At 42.1% G+C, this 22183-nt stretch overlaps 1 protein-coding gene and 1 non-coding gene across 8 annotated transcripts in view; one reads left to right on the forward strand and one right to left on the reverse strand.

Annotated features, from left to right (window-relative positions):
* Window positions 1-22183, forward strand: part of NAV1 (neuron navigator 1) — a 324330-nt gene that overhangs the window by 239933 nt on the left and 62214 nt on the right. The window lies entirely within an intron of this gene.
* Window positions 20608-20714, reverse strand: LOC126061842 (U6 spliceosomal RNA). The gene has a single exon (XR_007513896.1). It is a non-coding gene; the product is annotated as a U6 spliceosomal RNA (small nuclear RNA).

Genomic DNA, 22183 nt, shown 5'->3' on the forward strand with positions numbered 1-22183 from the left:
GTATTTGATCCTCTGTTTTCGTCACCGCACAACAGTGTGATTTCATACCGTAGACATCTCCAGTGCTGTCATCAAATGACAAATTCTCAACAATGAGTTGAACAGAGACATCTGCCACTAACCTGGGAAACTATTGAAAATTCATTTTCATCAAGTGAGGCACAAGAGGAAAATATTTCCTCTTGAACTTGGATATGTCCAGTGCTTGCAGGCCTGTGGTACTTGGTAGGGTTGGGTGAATAACGTCTCCCGCACGGGTAGCAGTCTCTAGAGTCCCCTCATACCCAAGTCTAGTCCAGGGCCCCTCTCCATTGCTATCTACTTTTTGGCACAGACCCATCCTTCTCAATCTGGCCTCTCCTTAAATAAGCCTCTGGACTTTACACCTCCATTTAAGATGAGCACCGGAAGGAAAATAGCTGAAAGGGCCTGGCACAGACCTCAGGGCTGGAACCCAAGAAGATCAATCAGGAGTTGCTCCCGGTGTTGAAGGACAAGAGGAGAGGAAGACGGCGGGCACGACAGCCTCTGATAGGGCAGAGGCGTACCATGACCGCTAAATAGAATCTGTTGGTCCCAGACCTACGTTGTGTGGAGCCAAGGCATTGATGACTTCAACTCTGAAGACTACTACAAACCTGAAAGAGAGACAAGGCTGTCTGAATAGGAAGCACCACTAGCGGCAATACTTGGCCAGCCTAGTAATAGCGTATGAGGGTGGAGTGAGGTGTCATACGGCTACACAGTGGGTGACACAGTAGGTTCTGTGGCCATTGTGGAAGGCTCTGTGCTGAACCAGCACATAGGACTGCCCTGGCCCTCCTCTTTGAAAGCCACAAGGTGCCGGGCTCTGGTGGCTGTGAAAGGCACCATGCCCTGAGACAAATGTCCCAAGGTAGTGGCCCCATTTGTGTGGGCTCATCTAGAATTTATGCTCTCTCCCCACTGTGAGGCAGTGGTGTTTGGTTTCTTGTTCGTGCCTTGCAAAGACCTTCTTTTGCAAAGCAAGGTCCAGACTTAATATTCAAGGCTAGATGGGGTCCTTGATGAGTTTTCCTAGAGAGGAAACACGCTATAATGGACAGTCTAAGAAAAACAACCTACTCACCAAATGCTAAGTCGGTTAAATTATCACCAGCTGCTTTTCCAACCTCTCCCGCTCATCATACATTGGTTTTCTACTCATTCTAGGGCAGGCGTGTGGTATTGGGATTTCACTTGGTAGTGGTCACATTTAAGGAAGTACGCTGATTTGCCTTTGGAAACTGTAGAAATCAGTTTGAGTAAATATTAAAAATTTCTATCAAGTTAACATACCCTATCTACATTCTTTTTTGCTGAAGCTCTTTCTGGTAGTTAGCTAAGGGCAAGTCACTCCTTCAGGCACACCGTGTGTTGATTCGCAGGCTTTTCGAGGTCTAGAAACTAACAGCACTTCTTTTTCACATTCTCAATCCCAAACCCCAGTAACTATTGAGGTGCAGCCTGGAAATGAGTGAGCAGACATAAATGAAATCTGACCTAGAGACCACCTTTTTGTTCAAAGAGCCCCTAGAGATGCATAAGTGATCCTAGCCCTCCAGTGGAACACCGTTTGCAAAGCTGCCAAGTAGTGCTAAATGGTTCCCTGGAGATCTGAGTCAATGCCTGATTTACTTGGTTATTCTATGACCACCATTAACATTGGTTATCTCTCACGATGGGAGTATTTATAGTCTATGAAGTGGTTAAGAACAGGGTAGTTAGAGTCAGACAGATTTTGATATTCAACTGGCCCTGGTTCTTACTAGCTGTGGGGCCTCAGGCAAGTAACTTTACCTGTCTTAAGTTTCAGCTCCCTTGTAGGTAAAAAGGAATTAATACCTAGGTCAGGGGTAATATGAAGATTAAGTGAGGTTGTACATGTATGTAAAAGTGCCTGGTATGTTTTAAGTGCTGGATATATGGTAACTAAAACCCTGGTGGCGTAATGGTTAAGTGCTACGGCTGCTAACCAAAGGGTCAGCAGTTCAAATCTGCCAGGCGCTCCTTGAAAACTCTATGGGGCAGTTCTACTCTGCCCTATAGGGTTGCTATGAGTCGGAATCGACTAGAGGGCACTGGGTTTTATCATTTTAATAATGATAAAACAAACCAAACCCGTTGCCGTTTAGTCAATTCCTACTCAAAGAGACCCTATAGCGACTCTATAGGACAGAGTAGAATTGCCCGTTAGGGTTTCCAAGGAGCAGCTGGTGGATTCAAACTGCCGACCTTTTGGTTAGCAGCCATAGCTCTTAACCACTGAACCGCCAGGGCCCCTTAATAATGATATCTGGTGATATTCATAAGGAAAAATAAGATTTGCATGCATCAGCTCAAATCTGGCGTCTCTATTAGAAATATAATGTAAAATACATGCCCTTTTGATAAAAGCAGGTGACGTGGATCAGTACAAAAGGCAGCATATTAAGATGCCTTATAATAATGAGCCCTGGTGGCACAGTGATTAAGAGCCATGTTGTGCTATAGCTGCTAACCAAAAAGGTCAGTAGTTCAAATCCACTAGCCACTCCTTGGAAAACCTATGGAGCAGTTCTACTCTGTCCTATGCAGTCGCCATGAGTCGAAATCAACTCAACGGCAATGGGTTTGGTTTTTTTTCTTTTTTAATTTTTTTAAATAATACTGAGTAGTAAAGAGCCCTGTTGGCACAGTGGTTAGATGCTCGGCTACTAACCAAAAGGCCAGTGGTTCAAACCCACCTGTCGCTCCACAAGAGGAAGATGTGGCACTCTGCTCCCGTAAAGAACTCCCCTATGGGGCAGCCATACTCTCTCCTACAGGGTCACTATGAGTCAGAATCAACTCTGCGGCAATGGATTTGGTTTAGTTCTTAGTATAATAATGAGTACTTAAGAAACACTGGTTTGGCTCTCCACAGTGCACTGGGTAGTAGAGAAGTAGAGAAACTGGTTTGGTTTGGTGCAAGTTTTAGACAGAAAACAAAGAGAAATGGGCGAGTTAGATAATGGCAGTGACTCCATAGACTGAGGGGGTCATCACCTAGGCATCAACAGTTCTCCTCATGTGATGCAGAGATTGCAAGTGTCTGTTAGTATCCTTTGGTTGTCTTCTTAGGTTCCTAAATTATTTAAGGTTGTCTTCTGGAAAGCCATGTTTTTTTGGTTTTTTTTAGTAAAACTGCAGCTTTCTTCAGGTTAAGTGCCGGACATTGCTGCGTGTTTGTCCAGCAACATAGAGGCTGTGTTGGTTAGGCTTGACTGGGTGGGCATAAGTAATAGCTAATGTTGAGTCAGATCCTAGCACACCAGCTTCCCACAAGTCAGTCTCAGACTTATATATGGATTGCTGTCCAGTGGGAGTCTTTACACTGGAATCCTCACAGATTAAGCAATGTTCACTGACGAAGCGTGTCCTTAGATTCTCCTACTGTCTCACAACTTAATGATATCAGGCTGTCAGTTAAGGGATTGAGTAAGCCTCCCTGGCAGCACACAGACACTCCTTCATGACCTCAGGTTCAAATTTTTTGTGGAAAGGTAAAAACAAACTCTTACAACCCTATACCCCTGCCCCTATAGGATTGATATCTTTAGTTTGGAAATTTGAGGCTGGTGCATGGAAAGGAGTTGCAGAAATTATGGGAATGAAGAAAACAAGCCAAAGTCACTGAAGTCAAAACTTCAAAGATTATCCAAGTAGGGTTTTCAGAGGCTGTATTAAAAGTGTATATCACTCAGAAAACAGTCTCATCTTTTATCTTATTTATGACTTCCCAACCAGCCTGGGGTATACATTTTCTCTTCATTTAGTGAAGGGGACAACAACTATTTTTGTGTGGCCCTGCATTTGACTTGTATTAGAGTAATAATCTTCACCCAAGGTTGTTCACTAAGTTTCTCCTTAGCGATCTTACCCATCGCCATCAAGTTGATTCCAACTCACATCGACCGTGTAGGACTGGGTAGAACTGCCTGCCCCATAGGGCTCCCAAGGCTGTAAGTCTTTACGGAAGCAGGCCGCCCCGTCTTTCTCCCTCGGAGGGGCTGGTGGGTTCGAACCACCGACCTTTGGGTTAGCCGCTGAGCATTTAACCACTGTGCCACCAGGGCTCCTTTAGGGATGCCAAGAGAATATGAATTCCTGAAAGAAGTGGTTGCATTCTGTGGTGGATTGGTTTCTCAGTATTATTTTTGACATGGAAAACAAAGTCAAGTGGCTTAACTTACGACAGATATTCAATACTAAGCAGTTATGGTGAATTCATGGAGCCAGACACCAAAACCCGTTGACATCGAGTCGGCTCTGACTCATAGTGACCATATAAGGAACAGAGTAGAACTGCCCCGTAGGGTTTCCATGGAGCTGCTGGTGGATTCAAACTGCCAGCCTTTTGGATTCTGATGGCATTACAAAATGACAGACAGCCCTGTACCTTGGGTATATGCTGAGTCACTCCTCCTAGGTGCTCAAGCTTCTGGGCCTACGGAGGCACTTATGTCTCTAACCAATGTGTTACCACCTAGTTCAGTATGATAATGTGCAAATGGACAGACTCAAGGAAACAGAATCCAGAATTGTTCTCTTTATGTTTTAGGATTTGGGTTTTTTTTTTTTTGTATGTGTAGTTGTTTGTTTTTCTGGCTTTCCTTTTCGATGTTCCTTGTTTTGTTTTCTCTTTGGTAGATTGAATGTGAACAGCATTAGTGTAATTACTGGCAGAAAAGCTTGGGTGGTACATTAGCCCTGTTATTTTGAGTCAGTATTTAAAGATTTTTGACTCAATAAGGGGCTCAGTGTAGGAAAAAAGATGCTCTCCTGAGCTTCTGTGGAAACACTAAAGAAGAGGTTGGAAAGTGGGCTTTTTATTTAATAAATTAAAAGAGAAAAAAGGTGATAATAGAGGGCCGGGGATTCTGAAGTGAGAAGGCTGAGTGTGATACAAAGACACCAAAAAGGGGGAGTGATGTGTTCAAAGGGAATGTCTGGCAGTTGGTTTGGTTTGTGGTGGGAAGCCTCATTCCATGAAGAGAGGGTAGCTTGCAGGCTAGAGGTGTTTATTGCCAGCTCAGCACTTCACACCAGCAGTCTGGCCTGAGGCTCGGGGAGTGGCCAGGCTGCTCAGAGCCACATAGATTCTTTAGCCAGGTAGTGTGAACATGGGGTCTGAGTGCTGTCCTGTCTCCCTCTTTTGATACTTACTTTGAGCTGAGAAGGTGATCTGAGGTCTGAAGATGAATGGCAACTAGTTAATATCAAGCATTTTTATTTGTTGTCACACAAGTAACAGAAACAGGGACATATGTGCTCTCCTATATGATTCCTTTCAACCTGTCTGGTAGCAGGATTTGTGTTTCTGACTAGAAAAGGCTTTGGCTCCTATCAACCCTGCATAAATCATTCAAAACTACAGATATGTCTGCATCCCGTCCTGCTTTAAGGCACTGACTCATTCCAGAGTGGAGGACTGGCAGTGAGGTGCAAGCTATATTACTGCTTCTTTTATTTTTTTCTTTTCCTTCTCATCCCTCCCCCTTTTCTTCCCTTGAGTCAGGACTGAGCCAGTGGTACTGCTGGTAGAAAAATCTTGTTTTGACTTGTAAACTGAGCAGGTCGGATCAGAAAGGTGCTGAAAGGGGAATGAAAGTGGAAATCCAAAAGGTGATTCTTAGTCCAAAGTCGCTTTTTCAGCCAAGACCCGTCTGCTGAGAAACTGTTATTTCTTTTCCTTTTTGTTTTTAGAGGGTCTTGTTTTGGTCCAAGTGCTTGGTTACTAACTCAAAGGCTTGAATCCATCCAGAGGTGCCTCGGAAGAAAGACCTGGTGATCTGCTTCCGAAAGATCGTAGCCACTGAAAACCCTGTGGAGTGCGGTTCTACTCTGAGACACATGGGACCGAATCAATCCCGTGGAGACTGGTTTTGTTCCCTGTGTGTTTGTTTGTCTAGCCCAGGGGTCGGCCAACTCTGGCCTGAGGGTGAAATCTGGCCCACCACCTGTTTTTGTATGGTCCACGAGCTAAGAACGGCTTTTATGTTTTTTAATGATTGGGAAAAAATCAAAATAAGAATAATATATCGTGACACATGAAAATTACATAAAATTCAAATTTCATTGTGTAAGTTATACTGGAACACAGCTACATTCATTTGTTGGCATATTGTCTGTGGCTACTTTCTCACTACGATGGCAAAGTTGCATAGTTAAGACAGAGACCTTGTGGCCCGTGAAAACTTGGTCCTTTACAGACAAAATTCGCTCACCCCTGGTCTAGGACTTTACCTTGACCCTTGCCTACTCTTTAGAGTATTTCCTCTTAGGAGTCCATTGCACAATTCCAAAATCCCTGGCTAATTGAAAAGAAATGATATAACAATGTCTGCCTTTCTGAATCTTCTTTAAACCAGTAAGGAAATAAGACACAACTGACAATACTCTTAAAAAGTAGGCGAGGATGGTGGGGAGGAAGCAGAAAGTTTCCCAGGAAAGTTTAAATCATTTTCATCTCTTTCCAAAAAAATCTGTAAAATGGGGCCATCAAAGTGGGTTTTAGAAAGAGAAGGAAATGTTTACCCCAAACAGCGCCCTCCTGACTCTTCCTGGACCCTCCTGCAGCCCTCTCTGATAAAATGTGGAAACTCCAATTCAGATACTTTTTCGTAGGAGGGCCAGATCACTTTTAATGATGTGTGACTTAATTTTTTTTTTATTATTGTGCTTTAAGTGAAAGTTTACAAATCATGTCAGTCTCTCATACAAAAATCTATATACACCTAGCTATATACTCCTAGTTGCTCTCCCCCTAATCAGTCACACTCCCCCCCCACCCCCCACCGTGTAGTCCCGTGTCCATTCAGCCAGCTCCTGACCTCCTTGGCCTTCACATCTCCCCTCCAGACAGGAGCTGCCCACATAGTCTTATGTGTCCGCTTGAGCCAAGAACCTTACTCCTCACCAGTACCATTTTCTATGCCATAAAAAAAAAAAAAATAGTCCAGTCCAATTCCTGTCTGAGAGTTGGCTTTGGGGATGGTTCCAGTCTTGGGCTAACAGAAGTCTGGGGACTATGACCTCCGGAGTCCTTCTAGTCTCAGTCAGACCATTAAGTCTGGTCTTTTTATGGGAATTTGGGGTCTGCATCCCTCTGGTCTCCTGCTCCCTCAGGGGTTCTCTGTTGTGTTTCCTGTCAGGGCAGTCATCTGTTGTAGCCTGGCACCATCTAGTTCTTCTGGTCTCAGGCTGATGTAGTCTCTGATTTATGTGTCCCTTTCTGTCTCTTGGGGTCATAATTACTTTGTGTCTTTGGTGTTCTTCATTCTCCTTTGCTCCAGGTGGGTTGAGACCAATAGATACATCTTAGAGCCGCTTGCTAGCATTTAAGACCTTAGACGCCACTGTCCAAAGTGGGATCCAGAATGTTTTCTTAATAGATTTTATTATGCCTGTTGACCTAGATGTCCCCTGAAACCATTGTTCCCAGACTCTGCCCCTGGTACACTGGCCTTTGAAGCGTTCGGTTTATTCAGGAAACTTCTTTGCTTCTGGTTTAGTCCAGTTTTGCTGACCTCTCCTGTATTGTGTGTTGTCTTTCCCTTCACCTAGAATAGTTATTGTCTGCTATCTAACTAGTGAATATCCCTCTCCATCCCTCCCTCCCCACTCTCGTAACCATCAAAAAATATTTTCCTCTCTGTTTAGACTATTTCTTGAGTTCTTATAATAGTGGTCTCATACAATATTTGTCCTTTTGCAACTTACTAATTTCACTCAGCATAATGCCTTCCAGATTCTGTGACTTAATTTTGTCACAGATTTTTTAGTGACAAAAAATGTGGTGACTCCTTAGTTTTCTTGCCTAAGAATCAACATTATTTTCCCTGGTGTTCAACTTTCCAAACATCTTGGTTAATAGGTGTTAAATTGCTGCTTTACACTTTGGGGAAATTGAGACTAAGACGAGTAAACTAATTCAGCTTCAGTAATAAAGAGTAATAGGGATTGAAATAAATATTAGGGTCACTATGAGTCAGAACAGACTCAATGGTACCAAACAACAACAATTGCAGCGATGACTCCAAAGGGCTGCCATTTATCCTTGAATAAAGGCGAATGTGATGGGATTCCTAAGCATTTTTCCTCTTTTCTTGAGAGGTCCTTAGTTATGTTTCATGCTTTGAAGGATTTAAATTTCCTGACTTGAAAACATCTGAAAATAGAGGAAGGTGCCTTGTGTTTTCATTCCTACCCCTCTGAAGGAAGCAGAGGAGGGGAAAGGCTTGGGGTAAGCAAAAAGGGAAATCTCTGAAACTAGAGAAAACTCAAATAAATTGTGGCTAGCCGAGTCAGCATTCCTCACCCACAGTTGGTCCTAATTAAGGAGACTCCTGTTAAACAGCTCAACTTTCTGCCCTTCATTCTTTGCTCTGGCCATGCCAGCTGACATGGCAGAGCTTTCACCCACGCCTCGGAAACAGTCTCTCATGTCCTCCCCTTATATTCCCACTTCTCTGTCTCTCTCCACTACCCTGCAATTACCCTTTCCCACATTACGATTCCAATAAAATATATTGATACCTTTAATCCAGTCGCATCTATTTGGTTCCACAAAGTGCTATATGAGCTGCTTGCAGGACTGAATAATTGTTTATCGCATCACCAGAGAAGCACAAATAGAACCTGATGTCATCATAAAAAGATGGAATCTCTCCAGGCCCAATTTTGCCACTAAGTCAAAGCAGCCGTGATAATTCCTGCCAGTTTGCTTGACTCCTTGATTTTCCCAGTCGTCTTCCATAGCTTCTACTGTGCCTAGCTCGTGGATTTGGGTATTTTATTTCAGCTGTAGCGACCTATGGTATCATGCTCAGAAACCAGACGTTAGTAAATCTCTGAAGTGAAAACTAGCCTGAATCAGGGAGGTCGTCAACGTCCAGTGTACCAATGGGGTCACTGGTGTGTAAATAAAGGGTAAAGTAATTTTCACCACTTAATGATCTAAGTTTAAGAAACTCTGTTCACCGTAGAGCAAAGCTAGAATGTCAGAAGCGAGGCATTAAGAAGGCAATGCTTGAAGCAAGGTGCTATGAGGCAAGATGGTAATTAATTAAAAATTTTTCAGGGTGATAGACACTTTTAAGAATCAAAGTAAGTACCAAACCCAAAAAAACAAACCCATTGTCATCGAGTCGATTCTGACTCATAGCAACCCTATGGACAGAGTAGAACTGCCCCATAGGGTTTCCAAGGAGCACCTGGTGGTTTTGAACTGCCGACCTTTTGGTTAGCAGCTGTAGCTCTTAACCACTACGACATCAGTGTTTAAAAAGTACAGATGCCAGAAAAAAATGAACATAGGCACAGAATATTGTATACAACTGTAAGGGCATCTGATTCTCCAGGCCAGTTAAGTACCACATGCTAACAGGCTAATTCTCTCAAAATACATTCTTTTGCCACTGGTGAGAGGACATCTGCACAGATTCCTGCACTGGGTATGAAAGAGAAACCTAGGACTTTAGTTGGACTCTTGCACCCCACTGGGCCCATAGCAGGAGGGGCTCCCAGAGGTACAGATTGGATTCCAAAAAAAGGAGGCAGAAAAAGCCAGGTTGATCAGACTGGATTTATTATGGGACTTATCTACAGAGGTGGATATCAAGATTCTCTTGACAGACAATGGGGTGGGAGTTTATATACTTATTGCTTACATGCAAGGATACATGCAAGGGGCCCAGGAAAAGTCATATCTAATCTATGATGCATGGGGTTGTTTTTGTACTAGTTAATGGGTTCCAACTGACATTACCATGAAGTCAGGTTTTTGGTGTGCTTTTCCTGCCCAGGTCCCTGCTCAGTAAGCTACTGTGGTTCTCCCTGAGGGTCCTGTGTGGGTAGGATCCATCTTGTATTGTTCATGGCCCTCTCATTGACTGAGTAGCACTCTGCCTCGGACTGGGCAGGTGGTCTTACTGCCACCACTATAAAGATTTAGACATTATAGGAGAAGGCATTGGGCTAAAGTGGGCATACTGAAGGTGGTTAGAACTTAAGCAGGGAACGATTGAAGTGAACTAAAGTTGGTACCAAGCAGACAGAGGTTTTCTCACTTTCCAATTGCATCAGGCATCATCAGAAATACCAGAAATTCTCTCTCTGTAAGTACACCGGAGTAGCGTTTCATATTCTTGGTGGCATAATGGCCCTGTGTTTATTTACATTACTTTCTAGATGCCAAAGGGAACTGTGGTGACCACTGTGAAGAATTAAGAACTGAGTGACTTAAAAAAAAAAAAGACAACAGTAGAAATCTGTGATTTCAGAATTTAACAGAAAGTAGGGCATCAATGTCTAATTTTCTTGGCTTTCCCTTCAGCTGCATTTGATCTTCAGAAAATATTTTCAGAATTTGTGGTACTAATCTTTATAATCTTCCCAGATGGGTCTGAGTAAGAATTCATCACCTAGATGTTGCAACCAAAGAAACCCACTGCTGTCAAGTTGATTCCGATTCATAGTGACCCTGACTCGTAAAGACCCCATAGGGTTTACAAGGCTGTAGATCCCTATGGAAGCAGACTGCATATCTGTCTCCTGAGTAGCTGCTGATGGTTTCGAGCTGCCGACCTTTCGGTTAGCAAGTAAGTGCTTTAACCACTGTACCACCAGGGCTCCTCAGATGTTGCAACAGATACCATAAAATGATAGGCTCCAAGGCTGTAGTGACTCTTTTCCCTAATTTTCATTAGTGCCAAAAGTGTCATGTAACTAATACAGGAATTAAATCTGAATTTTGGGATGCCCAACCCATATCCCATTCACCAAATTAGGCTCAGCATTTGAGAGTTGAAGAATTTCATCGGATAGTTATGTGATTCAAACTGGAGTTTTAGGAAACATTTTTAACAAGTTAGTGAAACCATTAGTTTTCTGAAAGGATTGGGATAGGCATATGAGCTCATCGCCAGTATATCATGAGGGCCAAATAAATTTTCTAATTGTACACATCCTCCAGTTTCATCTAAGACTCTGGTTACCTTGATCTTTAGAGTCCCTTCCTCTTGGTGATCTTTACCCTGGATTAAGACTTGGCAAACTCATAGCTCAAACAAATTTATGTTGCCTTCTTCCCTGCTCCACCCTCTCTTCCTCTAAATCTCTCACTCTGCAATTCATCCTTTCCTCCCATCGCCTGGCTTTATTGGCCAGATCAGGCTAACTCGCTGATCTCTGCCAAACCACAGACATGTAATGAAGCAGACATTGTACTCCCCCTGCTCTTGGAGTGGTCTGAGGCCACATGGAGGTGGGGTGGGGAGCAGGAGAGGTTATTGACTATAAGAACTTAAGTGGTACTTGAGCAGAATGTTGGTTTCTCTACATGGTCTTGGTTCATTTTCAAAACTGAGCATCGCAAAATTGCTCAATTTCGCTCTGACTCTTCCATAATCTTTATTTTTATTTTATTTTTTAATCACGCTTTTGAACCTCTTGAATGTTCTCTGAAAACTGTGGCTAATAAGTCAATTTATGTACCCAACAACTCTACCATGTTTGGTGCCATCAAGGGGAAGAATCAGTTGAAGTTTAAATGCGAACCACAGCTTTCGCATGTCATGGGTCAAATGTCACTACCATAGCAGCTAATGATCTCCAGCTCTTCAAAGCTGGCATGTCATGAACCAGAAGTTCCCTATCCAGGACAGTGCTTTCCAATAGAAATGTAATGTGAACCACATACGTAATTTTTAATTTTCTAGTAGACATATTTTTAAGTAGTAAAAAAGGTGAAATTTTAATATTTTATTTCACTCAGTATACCTATTATTTTAATATGTAATTAATATAAAATTATTAGTAAGATAGTTTACATTCTTTTTTTATAATAAGTCTTTGAATACTGATACCAGCTCTTCGAAATCTTACTACGCATCTCAATTTGGACTAGCCAAATTTCAAGTACCCGGTAGTGACATACGGCTAGTGGCTACCATATTAGCATAGATCTAGGAGATCCCCACCTTGTTAGCAAAGGAGAGGAAGGGAGTCCACTTGCTGCACGGATCAGAGATGGACTATCTCTTAATAATTCTCTCATTAGGGGCCCACATCTCCATGACTGCCTGAGTGACCTTTGAGGAGGCATACACTGGCTACCAACTCAGTGGCATACCTCCGGGAATAGGCCTGAAGAAGGTATAAAAAACAAATGAAGAACAGGATACCTTTGGAATTCTGGATTAAGGAGAGTCCAGAATACGTTCCATTGTTCAGATGTAGCAAACTAGCTAAGCTTGGGACAGGTTGTCATTTCTGTTATTTGACTCAGATTTCAGAATTCAGTCCCTTCCTACTAAGAGTTTGGAATTCACTACCACACTTTTCTAAGAAATGAGGGATGTTAATGATGATGAAACAATATGAGTAGGGATAGTGAGAATGGTGACACAATGTGAAGTATGTAACCAACGTCATTGAACTGTTCGTGCAGAATTTGTGAATGGATGTATGGTAGAGTATATTGCTACCAAAAATAAATAAAATATTAGAAAGAAGTGCTGAAACATAGATCAAAACATAAAAATGAACATATTTGATGTTGAACCATGTGAAACAACCCTTGTTTAACCATTTATTATCTACTGAACTAGCAATTTCACATGATTTAACTTAATATATTTCATTATAGTCAGCCAGAGTATTAGTGAGGTAATGAGCGAAGAAAGCTATATCTTAATCCTAAACTGGTGTAGTTTCAAGGAAGTTGTAGAAAATTTCAAGAATAGAGCAAGTATCAGGAATGTATCAGGAAAGTCCTTGAAGTATATTCTTTGAAAGCAGCCCTGGTCTGCTTCCAGCCAATTAACATTAGCTTCCTCAAAAGGATAGATTAATTTTTTGTCTCTTCTGAAACCCTGGTGGCGTAGTGGTTAAGGTAAACAGCTGCTAACCAAAAGGTTGGTAGTTCAAATCCACCAGGCACTCCTTGGAAACTCTATGCGGGCAGTTCTACTCTGTCCAAAAGGGTCGCTGTGAATAGGAATCAACTTGACAGCAGCAGGTTTGGTTGGGTTTTTTGATTTATGTATCCTAACTTGGGCTGATCCCAGACAGAGCTTTATGTACTTTTTACCCTGTTCCCTTGAAGTACTAAGAGTGATTTCGCGTTTCAGAGGCAGTATCATGAGACATCCCTGGCTGCGGAACCATCCAGTGACAGCATTATCTAAAGCACTTGCATTATCAAACTGTTCCTTTTATCTTGATCCATAGACATTCTGGCCCTGGGGAAACCTAAAGCCAGGCACATCACATTTGCTAGCCATCCACCCATCTTGCTTTCCAGATTGCTTTCAGTCCTCAGGTCTGTACTCTTACTTTATCTCACCACCAGTCACTGTTCCCTGTGTAACTGCCTAACCTAGACCACCATCCATCAATTGTAGCAAGTGAGACAATATCAAGAGTTGCAGCTGGTGGTGACCCTTTCCTCTTCTACTACACTTAATGTTCAGATGTTTCATAGAACACAGTCACAATGGTTGGTACAGTGATGGGGACGGAAAAGCCTCCCAAGTCTGATTCTGGCTTACTTCATGATTGGTTTGGGGTTCAGTTCCCAGAGATGAGTACACTGTGTAATCAAACAGCCCTCTGCTTTCTTGGGGCCTGTTTATAGTTTGGATGGTACAGATAACTTTTTCCTTTCCTAACTGGGAGAGCAAGGAGTTTTGGATGCCTCCTGGGCATATAATATTGGGCTTCCATGTCCATAAACTTGCTGGGAGTAAAAATAATTCCAAGAGAGAAAAGAAATAGCTCTTATACTCAGCCTATCACATTGCAGCTATTTGTCTACCCTTAGAGGAGGATGTAAGGTTCCATGTACAGAACTCTTATTAGTCAAATACTAAATCACAGAAACCAGACATATACGTTCTGGAGGGAAGGAGAACCCATTCAGTGTTCATCTGACTTTTGAGAACATCAGACGCTGTGCTAGGGAAGCAGTAAGGACTTCCCCTCATGTAGCCACAAGCTAGTACACCCTTCCATTTAGCTAGCCCACACCCTTGGCACTCTGGCTGCCTTCAGGCACCCTTGGTGATTCAAGTTCCGTGGAATGGCTGGGACTGAAATGTTGGGAGCAGACTGTGTGAAGGAAGCCTGGGAGGGGTGGCCGTTCCTAGCCAAGAGCTGAGTTAGTGTTGGGGCTTCTCCCGGAGGGGAGGAGTGTTCCTTGTCCCATGCGTGGCCACGTGTCAGCATAGACACAACAGGGCAGTGTTCAGCTGAGCTGGCCTCCTCACAGTCCCTCTTTTCATTCTACAGAGGAGATGGGGTACACCAGAGTGTTCCTTAAACTATGGTATCAGAGCTAGGAAGTTGGCAAGAGAACAAGAGGGAGAGTCAGTTGCCATTCTTACAGCCCTAGAACAGAGGGCTTTATCCATTCTAAGGGCACCCAAGGGGTTAGTGTAGTGAAAGGAATGATACAGTGTTACAACAGACTATCACTTCCATCTTCACAACAAGAATAAGCTGAATAAGCAACAACCGTCAGAACTTTAAAAAAAAAATCAGATATCTAAGGATGCAAGGTACTCTAAATGAATGAAATTCCATAAAGGGATGAGCCCCTCCTAGAAAAGAAGAATGAATGACTGCTTCCATCCCAGGAACATGGTTGGAGGACGAACAAACCCACCATAAATGACAAAAAGGAGAAAATCGCTGAACTTCATACAAACTTTTGAAGGTTGCATGTGGGCTGGCTACAGGGAGCCCCAATCACACAGAATATCTGTACCCACTCCCTATCCCTCAATTCTTTCCCATAAGGCCTTTACCGAGTACATAGCGGGGGCTGAACCTGAGACTAAGAAAGACATCTCCCCGCCAGTACACACAGGGCCTTTATCGAATACACAACAGCAGCAGCAGAGTACAGTGAAACCTGAGGTCGGTGCATAGAGTGGAAAAAGACCCTCCAAGCACAAGGGCCTTTTACTGAGCGCACAGAAGTGACCTGCCGAGGGCTAAGGCGGGGCAGCAAAATGCGGATGGATCTCCTGGATATAGCAGGGCTGAAGGGCAACGATAATGCAAAAACCAAAAAACCAAGCCCGTTGCCATCGAGTCGATTCCAATTCATAGCAACCCTATAGGACAGAGTAGAACTGCCCCAGGGAGTTTCCAAGGAGCGTCTGGTAGATTCGAACTGCCAACTTTTGGTTAGCAGATGTAGCTCTTAACCACTATGCCACCAGGGTTTCCAAGATAATTCCAGCAGCCCAAAAAGCTGCTGATCTTTGGACATAAAGGTCTCTAAAGTCTTTCTGTACTTAGATCCCAAACCCAACTGAAAGGACAGTCTTGACCCTGCACTCAGAACATTCCCCAGTGGTGAACTGACTTTAACAGCAAAGCCCAGACCCAGCTCTGCCACCGGCCAGGCTAACCCAACTCCCAATCCCAGCAGGTCGAGAGAAGAAGGGGCATGTCCTTTTTTAGGTATACCTCCACCACCACCAGTTGCCGCCACGTTGACTCCTGCTCATTGTGACCCCATGTGTGTCAGAGCAGAACTGTGTTCCATACAGTTTTCAATGACTGATTTTTCAGAAGTAAATCACCAGCCTTCCTTCCGAGGCACCTGTGGGTGGACTCGAACCTCCCACCTTTCAGTTAGCAGCTGAGTGCGTTAATCATTTTCACCACCCAGGGACTCCTGGGTATATATATTGCTGTTCTTTTACACACAACATCTGGCATTAACAAAAAGTTATGAGACTCATGAAGAAGCAGGAAATAGGACTAATGGAGAGAAAAAGGAGTCCATAGAACAGATCCACAGATGACCCAACTGTTGGAATTCACACTCAGGGACTTTACTTTTTATAAATACGTTTAAGGATCTAGTAGAAAAGGTGGATTACATGTTTGAGCAGATAGGGAATTTTAGCAGAGAACTTGAAGTTCTAAAAGGAATGTTTATAAATCCTGTCTGAAGCAAGAATTATCTGGAAACAGACAAGGAGTCCTTCTGGGAGACTAGATAAGTAGCAATTCTAAAATTATAACCCCTTCCCTGAGTTTATACATTGTATTCTTCTACTTCCATATAAGCCAGAATTCAAGTCCTCAAGGAGTGCCCATTATGTACAAGATACTGTGTGAGGGGCACAAAGATGCACAAGACTCAGTGTTAGTTTAGTGAAGAGATATATGAACATATCACTCAAGGCAGAACACTTTAATAGAGTACAGATAAGTCTATTGAAACATAAAAGGGTAAGATTTCTTCTGGCAAGGAGAATCATGGAATGCTTCATGGAAGACATATTTGATCTGGGCCTATAAGAATGGTCATTGTTGTTAGGTGCTGTCAAGTCAGCTCCGACTCACAATGATCCTGTGTATAACAGAACAAAACGTTGACAGGTCCTGTGCCATCTCACAATCATTGTTATGCGTGAGCCCATTGTTGTAGCCATTGTGCCAGTCCATCTCACTGAAGGTCTTCCTCTTTCTCGCTGACACTCTGCTTTACCAACATGATGTGCTTCTCCAGGGACTGATCCCTCCTGAAAACATGTCCAAAATATGTGAGATGAAGTCTTGCCATCCTTGCTTCTAAGAAGCATTCTGGCTGTACTTCTTCCAAGATTTGTTTGTGCTTCTGGCAGTCCATGGTATATTCAGTATTCTTCACCAACACCATAATTCAAAGGGATTAGTTCTTCGGTCTTCCTTACTCATTGTCTGGCTTTTGCATGCATGTGACACAATTGAAAACACCCTGCCTTGGGTCAGGTGCACCTTAGCCTTCAAGGTGACATCTTTGCTTTTTAACACTTTAAAGAGGTCTTTTGCAGCCGATTTGCCCAATGCAATGTATCTTTTGATTTCTTGACTGCTGCTTCCATGGATGTTATGGGACCAAGTAAAATGAAATCCTTGACAACTTCAATCTTTTCTCTGTTTATCATGATGTTGCTTATTGGTCCAGTTGTGAGGATTTTTGTTTCCTTGATGTTGAGGTGTAATCCATTCTGAAGGCTGTGGGCTTTGATCTTCATCGGTAAATGCTTCAAGTCCTCTTCACTTTCAGCAAGCAAAGTTGTGTCATCTGCGTAATGCAGGTTGTTAATGAATCTTCCTCTAATCCTGATGCCCCATTCTTCATACAGTCCAGCTTCTTGGATTACTTGCTCAGCATACAAATTGCATAAGTATGCTGAAAGGCTACAACCCTGACACCCACCTTTCCTGACTTTAAAACCTGACTTTAAATCCCCTTGTTCTGTTCAAATGACTGCTTCTTGATCTATGTACAGGTTCCTCATGAGCACAATTTAGTGTTTTGGAATTCCCATCCTTTGCAATTTTATCCATAACTTGTTATGATCCACACAGTCGAATACCTTTGCATAGTCGATAAAACACAGGTAAACATCTTTCTGGTATTCTCTGTTTTCAGCCAGGATCCATCCGACATCAGCAATTATATAAGATTTCAAAATTCAGAGTTGGGAAGAAGTCCACGGGAAGCAGGAATGGCTTATGTCCATAAGCTATTAAGTCCCCGTTATAATGCCAGGACTCCAGAACCTTTAGCACACAGATCACTGCATAGTGATGAGGGGACAGGCACCTCATGTTTTTCCAAAGAGAGATTAGGTGAGAGAGCTGGATCACCTAATAGGAGTCCTAGGGGATGTAGGAAATAGGAGCAGAGTGGGGAAAAGGGGACCAGCATTATGTTTATCTGTATCCTAATGTAGCGAAGTCATATTACTGGATTTTGCAGGAGAATTAAATACTCCTTTTTCTGTATTACCTTAAGTATGTTCTCTATAACTGTATTATGGTATTTTTTATTTACATATCTTTCTCTACCCTCGGATTTATGAGATCATTCTGGGCAGCCACTGAATCTTAGTCATTTTGGAATGCCCATAGTAACTGCCATTGTGCCTTGTAAATATTAGGAGTTTGATGAATGTTCGCTGAATTGAAACTGAGTGTAACCCTAGGCAGAGTTTATAGGATTTGAACCCAACTAAGTCTGGCTCCACCAACTGTATTCTTAATCACTATGTTAATGATAGCTCATGGATAGTCTTTTTTTTTTTAATATATATTTTATTGTGTTGTTGAGAATATACACAGCAGAACATACACCAGTTCAACAATTTCTCCATGTACAATTCGCGACATTGATTACATTTTCACTGATAGTCTTGAACAATGGGCTGGGGCTGTGGAACTGTCATTTTACTCTATCAGCAACAAGGAGCTAATGGAGATTTTCGTAAGTGCCACACTTTGGATGATTAGACTTCTGTTTATTCTCAGCTTATGTTGGAGGGAGGAAAAAATCCATGATCGGAAGACCAATAGGGAGACTTTCACAGTAGTGCAAGTGAGAAGATGTTAGGCTCTGAGCCAGAGCAAAGGCGGGAGGAAAGTGAGGGAAGAGACAGATTCGAGAGTCAAGTGGTAATAAATCAGTGGGACGTCTTGATGAGGAGGGCAAAGTAAAGAAAGAGGAGCTAAACATACATCTAAGTTTTTGATAAAGTGACAGGAAAAACATAGTGATGCTTTAGTAGAAATAGGAAATGATAAGTTTAAATTTTGGCAGGAGAATTTGGGATATGAGAATAGTAAATGAGAAAATAAATATCCTGTAGAGGAAAAAAAATGCATTTTACCTCTGTCACATGTTCCAGCACTTTAGAAACACCCATTGAGAAGGGTCTTCATTTTCATTGTCCTGTGTATATCTAACTTAATCTCTCATATGCTTATTCAGACTCATTTCCTCTTCTATTCTGAGGGTAGATCAAAATGATAAAGTGTCATTGTTCTTATAATCTCCCAGAATGAAAACTTGTACATCATTTCTCTTATCCAGCCAGTTGCCTGTTAGTAATTATTGCTTCGATTTGTAAACAGATTAGATTATAGAGGAATATTAATGTCTCTGAGTTCACTGTTTTTCATGTCCTAATGAATTTAGGTGGCGCAGTGGTTAAGAGCTCAGCTATGAACCAAATCCACCAGCCATTCCTTGGAAACCCTATGGTGAAGTTCTACTCTGTCCTGTAGGGGTGTTATGAGTCAGAATCGATTCCATGGCAATGGGTTTTTTAATTTAGTGAATGTAGACCTAGCTTGTTGCTGCTCAGCCTTCTTTTCCCCACCTGAGATCTGTGTGAGAAACAAAATTAAAGAGAAATAGGAGAGAGAAAAAACACGCAAAATCCAGGTGAGAGTAAGCAGAGAAACTGGTCCTGACAAACAGCAGGTGCAGGAGCCCTCCAGATCCCTGAGCCCTGTCCTCTCTGTCTGCTGTCTTGTATGGTTAGGCGGTTACTCTGTAGTTCTCTGACTCATTAGCTGATAAATTTTGCAAACTCTTCTAAAGACTTTCTTGCTCTTGGATCTTAGATCTTAAGCAGTTGCATGTTTCAAGAGGGACAGTGCCCATCCAGCCTTCTTTCTCTCATAACCCTTTGATTCTTCAAAAATCTTCTAGATGGTTCCTTCTGCCTCTCCCTGGCTTGGTGACAGAACTCCAGAGCTAATGTCCTATCCTCTCACTCCACTCAAAGGTTAGTCATCACAACATCTTATTGAAAAGAGTAAGGTCTGTATAGTGTCATTTATAGGTATTTTGCTGCTGATAAAATCAATATATCTCACAACTACCACAAGAGTAATAAAGCTATATCCTACTAAATGACTACAAAGGTTTTTCTAAGTCATAAACCAATGAGGACAAAAAATAGAAGGAAGAGACAATAGCCACAAAATTTTAGGAGGCTGGAAATCAGAAGGACAAATGTCAATGGACTTAGCAGATTTAAAGTTGAATGCTGAACCAGCGGTGGGAAAGCTGTGCGGCAACTATATTTGTACCCCTAGACTCCTCAAAAAGCTTGTTAGTGGTAACATCGAGTACCTTTACGGGGGGAAGAGGTGAAGCTAAAACAGGAAGATGGGTTGAAATTTTATTTAAGAAGCATTTAGACTCTCAGATCCTCTCCTCCGCTACACTCAGAAAGGCAACTGCCCTTCTCCTTCATCAACAGAAGACTGGAGACTTACTTTTTTTTTTAATCTTAATCATTGTTTATTTCTGAGAAAAAAAGCATTAACAACATACAAATAATTTCACTGAATTGTTACCTCTGGATCTAAAAATATATATACACAATAATGGTAAAAAATTGCTGACCACACTTATAACTTTCAATATAGTTCCCATGGTGGCATGCCATTCTTTTGTGTGTGTGTGTGTGTGTTTTAAGTGAAAGTTTACAAATCAAGTCAGTCTCTCATACAAAAATTTATATACACCTTGCTGTGTACTCCTGGAAACCCTGGTGGCGTAGTGGTTAAGTGCTATGGCCACTAACCAAAAGGTCAGGAGTTCGAATCCACCAGGCGCTCCTTGGAAACTCCACGGGGGCAGTCCTTTAGGGTCGCTATAAGTTGGAATCAACTCGACGGCATTGGGTTTGGTTTTTTTATGTACTCCTAGTTGCTCTCCCCCTAATGAGACAGCACATCCCTTCTCTCCACCCTGTATTCTCCAAAAATATGGAATGCTTTACAAATTTGCATGTCATCCTTGCACAGGGACCATGTTAATCTTCTCTGTATCATTCCAATTTTAGTATATGTGCTGCTGAAGTGAGCACATGACTGGAGACTTACTCTCTGGAGAGAGTAAAATAAAGGGTCTCTGGACTGGAGGACTCCTGGCAAAAGTGAGAGCATAGATTTTGAACCAGAAACAACAAGGATTATGTGAAAGTTTGCATGTTGAGTGTTGAAACCCCTAAACCTCTTCCCCAACTCAGCTCTCAGGACGCTGGTCTTATACCTCCAGGCAGAGTCATCTCCAGGAAACTGATCAACCCAGGAGAAAAGACTTAAGTGAATCAGTCAAATTGGATCTCCCTATGTTGAAACCAGAGTTGACAAGTCCTACCCCATATGCACAGAGCTTCCAAATAAAATATAGTGAGTGTACAGTTTTAAATATAAGCAGATAGCCAAGGATCACCAGATACCTGAGGAGGTTATGACATGAAAGACTGACCAAATCTAATAGAAAAAAGGAACTTAGAACCAGAAACTATGTAGAGATTATAAGACCTCTCCACCCCCAAATAAATAGATAGATGATAAATGTCCGAGAATTAAGAGATGTTGCATCTTTGAAAGAAGAATATGCTGTTTTTAAAATATTGATTAAAAATATGATAGCAGAAATGAAAAACAATATAAAAATCCAATATCTGAATAACAGACATCCTAGAAGAGAGAACTGAAAAATGGAGAGGAGAAAATCATCAAAGAAATACTTTCAGAAAATTTTCCAGAACTGAAGGGCATGAGCTTCTAGTCTAAAAGGGCCCAATAAAGTACCCAACTCAGTGGAAAAAATAAATCTACCCAAGGCACGTCATTATGATATTTCTAAATACCAGGGAAGATCCTCAAAGGTTTCAGTAAGGAAACAAAAAAACAGGCCACACACTGAAGAAAGGAATCAGAATGGCAACAGTAGAAGCAAGGTAATGGAATAGTGCCTTTAAATTCTGAAAGGAAATTGTTTTCCGCTTTGAATTCTATGCCTCACTAAACTCTCACACATAAAAATAGAATAAAGACATTTTACGATATGTAAGATCTTACGAAGTTTACTTCCCAAGCATCCTTTTCCAGGAACCTACTAGAAGAGATAGTTCACTAAAACAAGGGGGTAACTCAACAAAGAAGAAAATGGGGTCAGGTAAAGAGACTCCCGTGATGATGAGGTGTGGTCCCGTGATATTGGCTATTCATAGAGAGCTAACAGCCAGAAGATAGAGGTATGGATAGGAATGTTCTTGAAAGAAGTATGAGAAACTGTTAACAGTGGTTATCTCAGGAGTAAAAATGTGAGGGAGGAAGAGAGGAATTTCTCCTTTTTACTTTAAATCTCTATATAATGTTTTGAGTCTTCACTATAGCATGTATTGTGGTTGTTAGGTGCCATGGAGTTGCTTCTGACTCATAGCAACCCCATGTGACAGAGTAGAACCGTCCCATAGGGTTTCTCAGGCTGTAATCTCTACAGGAGCAGATGGCCAGGTCTTTTCTCCCACTGAGCTGCTTGTGG

This window comes from Elephas maximus, chromosome 18 (genome assembly GCF_024166365.1).
Source record: "Elephas maximus indicus isolate mEleMax1 chromosome 18, mEleMax1 primary haplotype, whole genome shotgun sequence".
NCBI lineage: Eukaryota > Metazoa > Chordata > Mammalia > Proboscidea > Elephantidae > Elephas > Elephas maximus.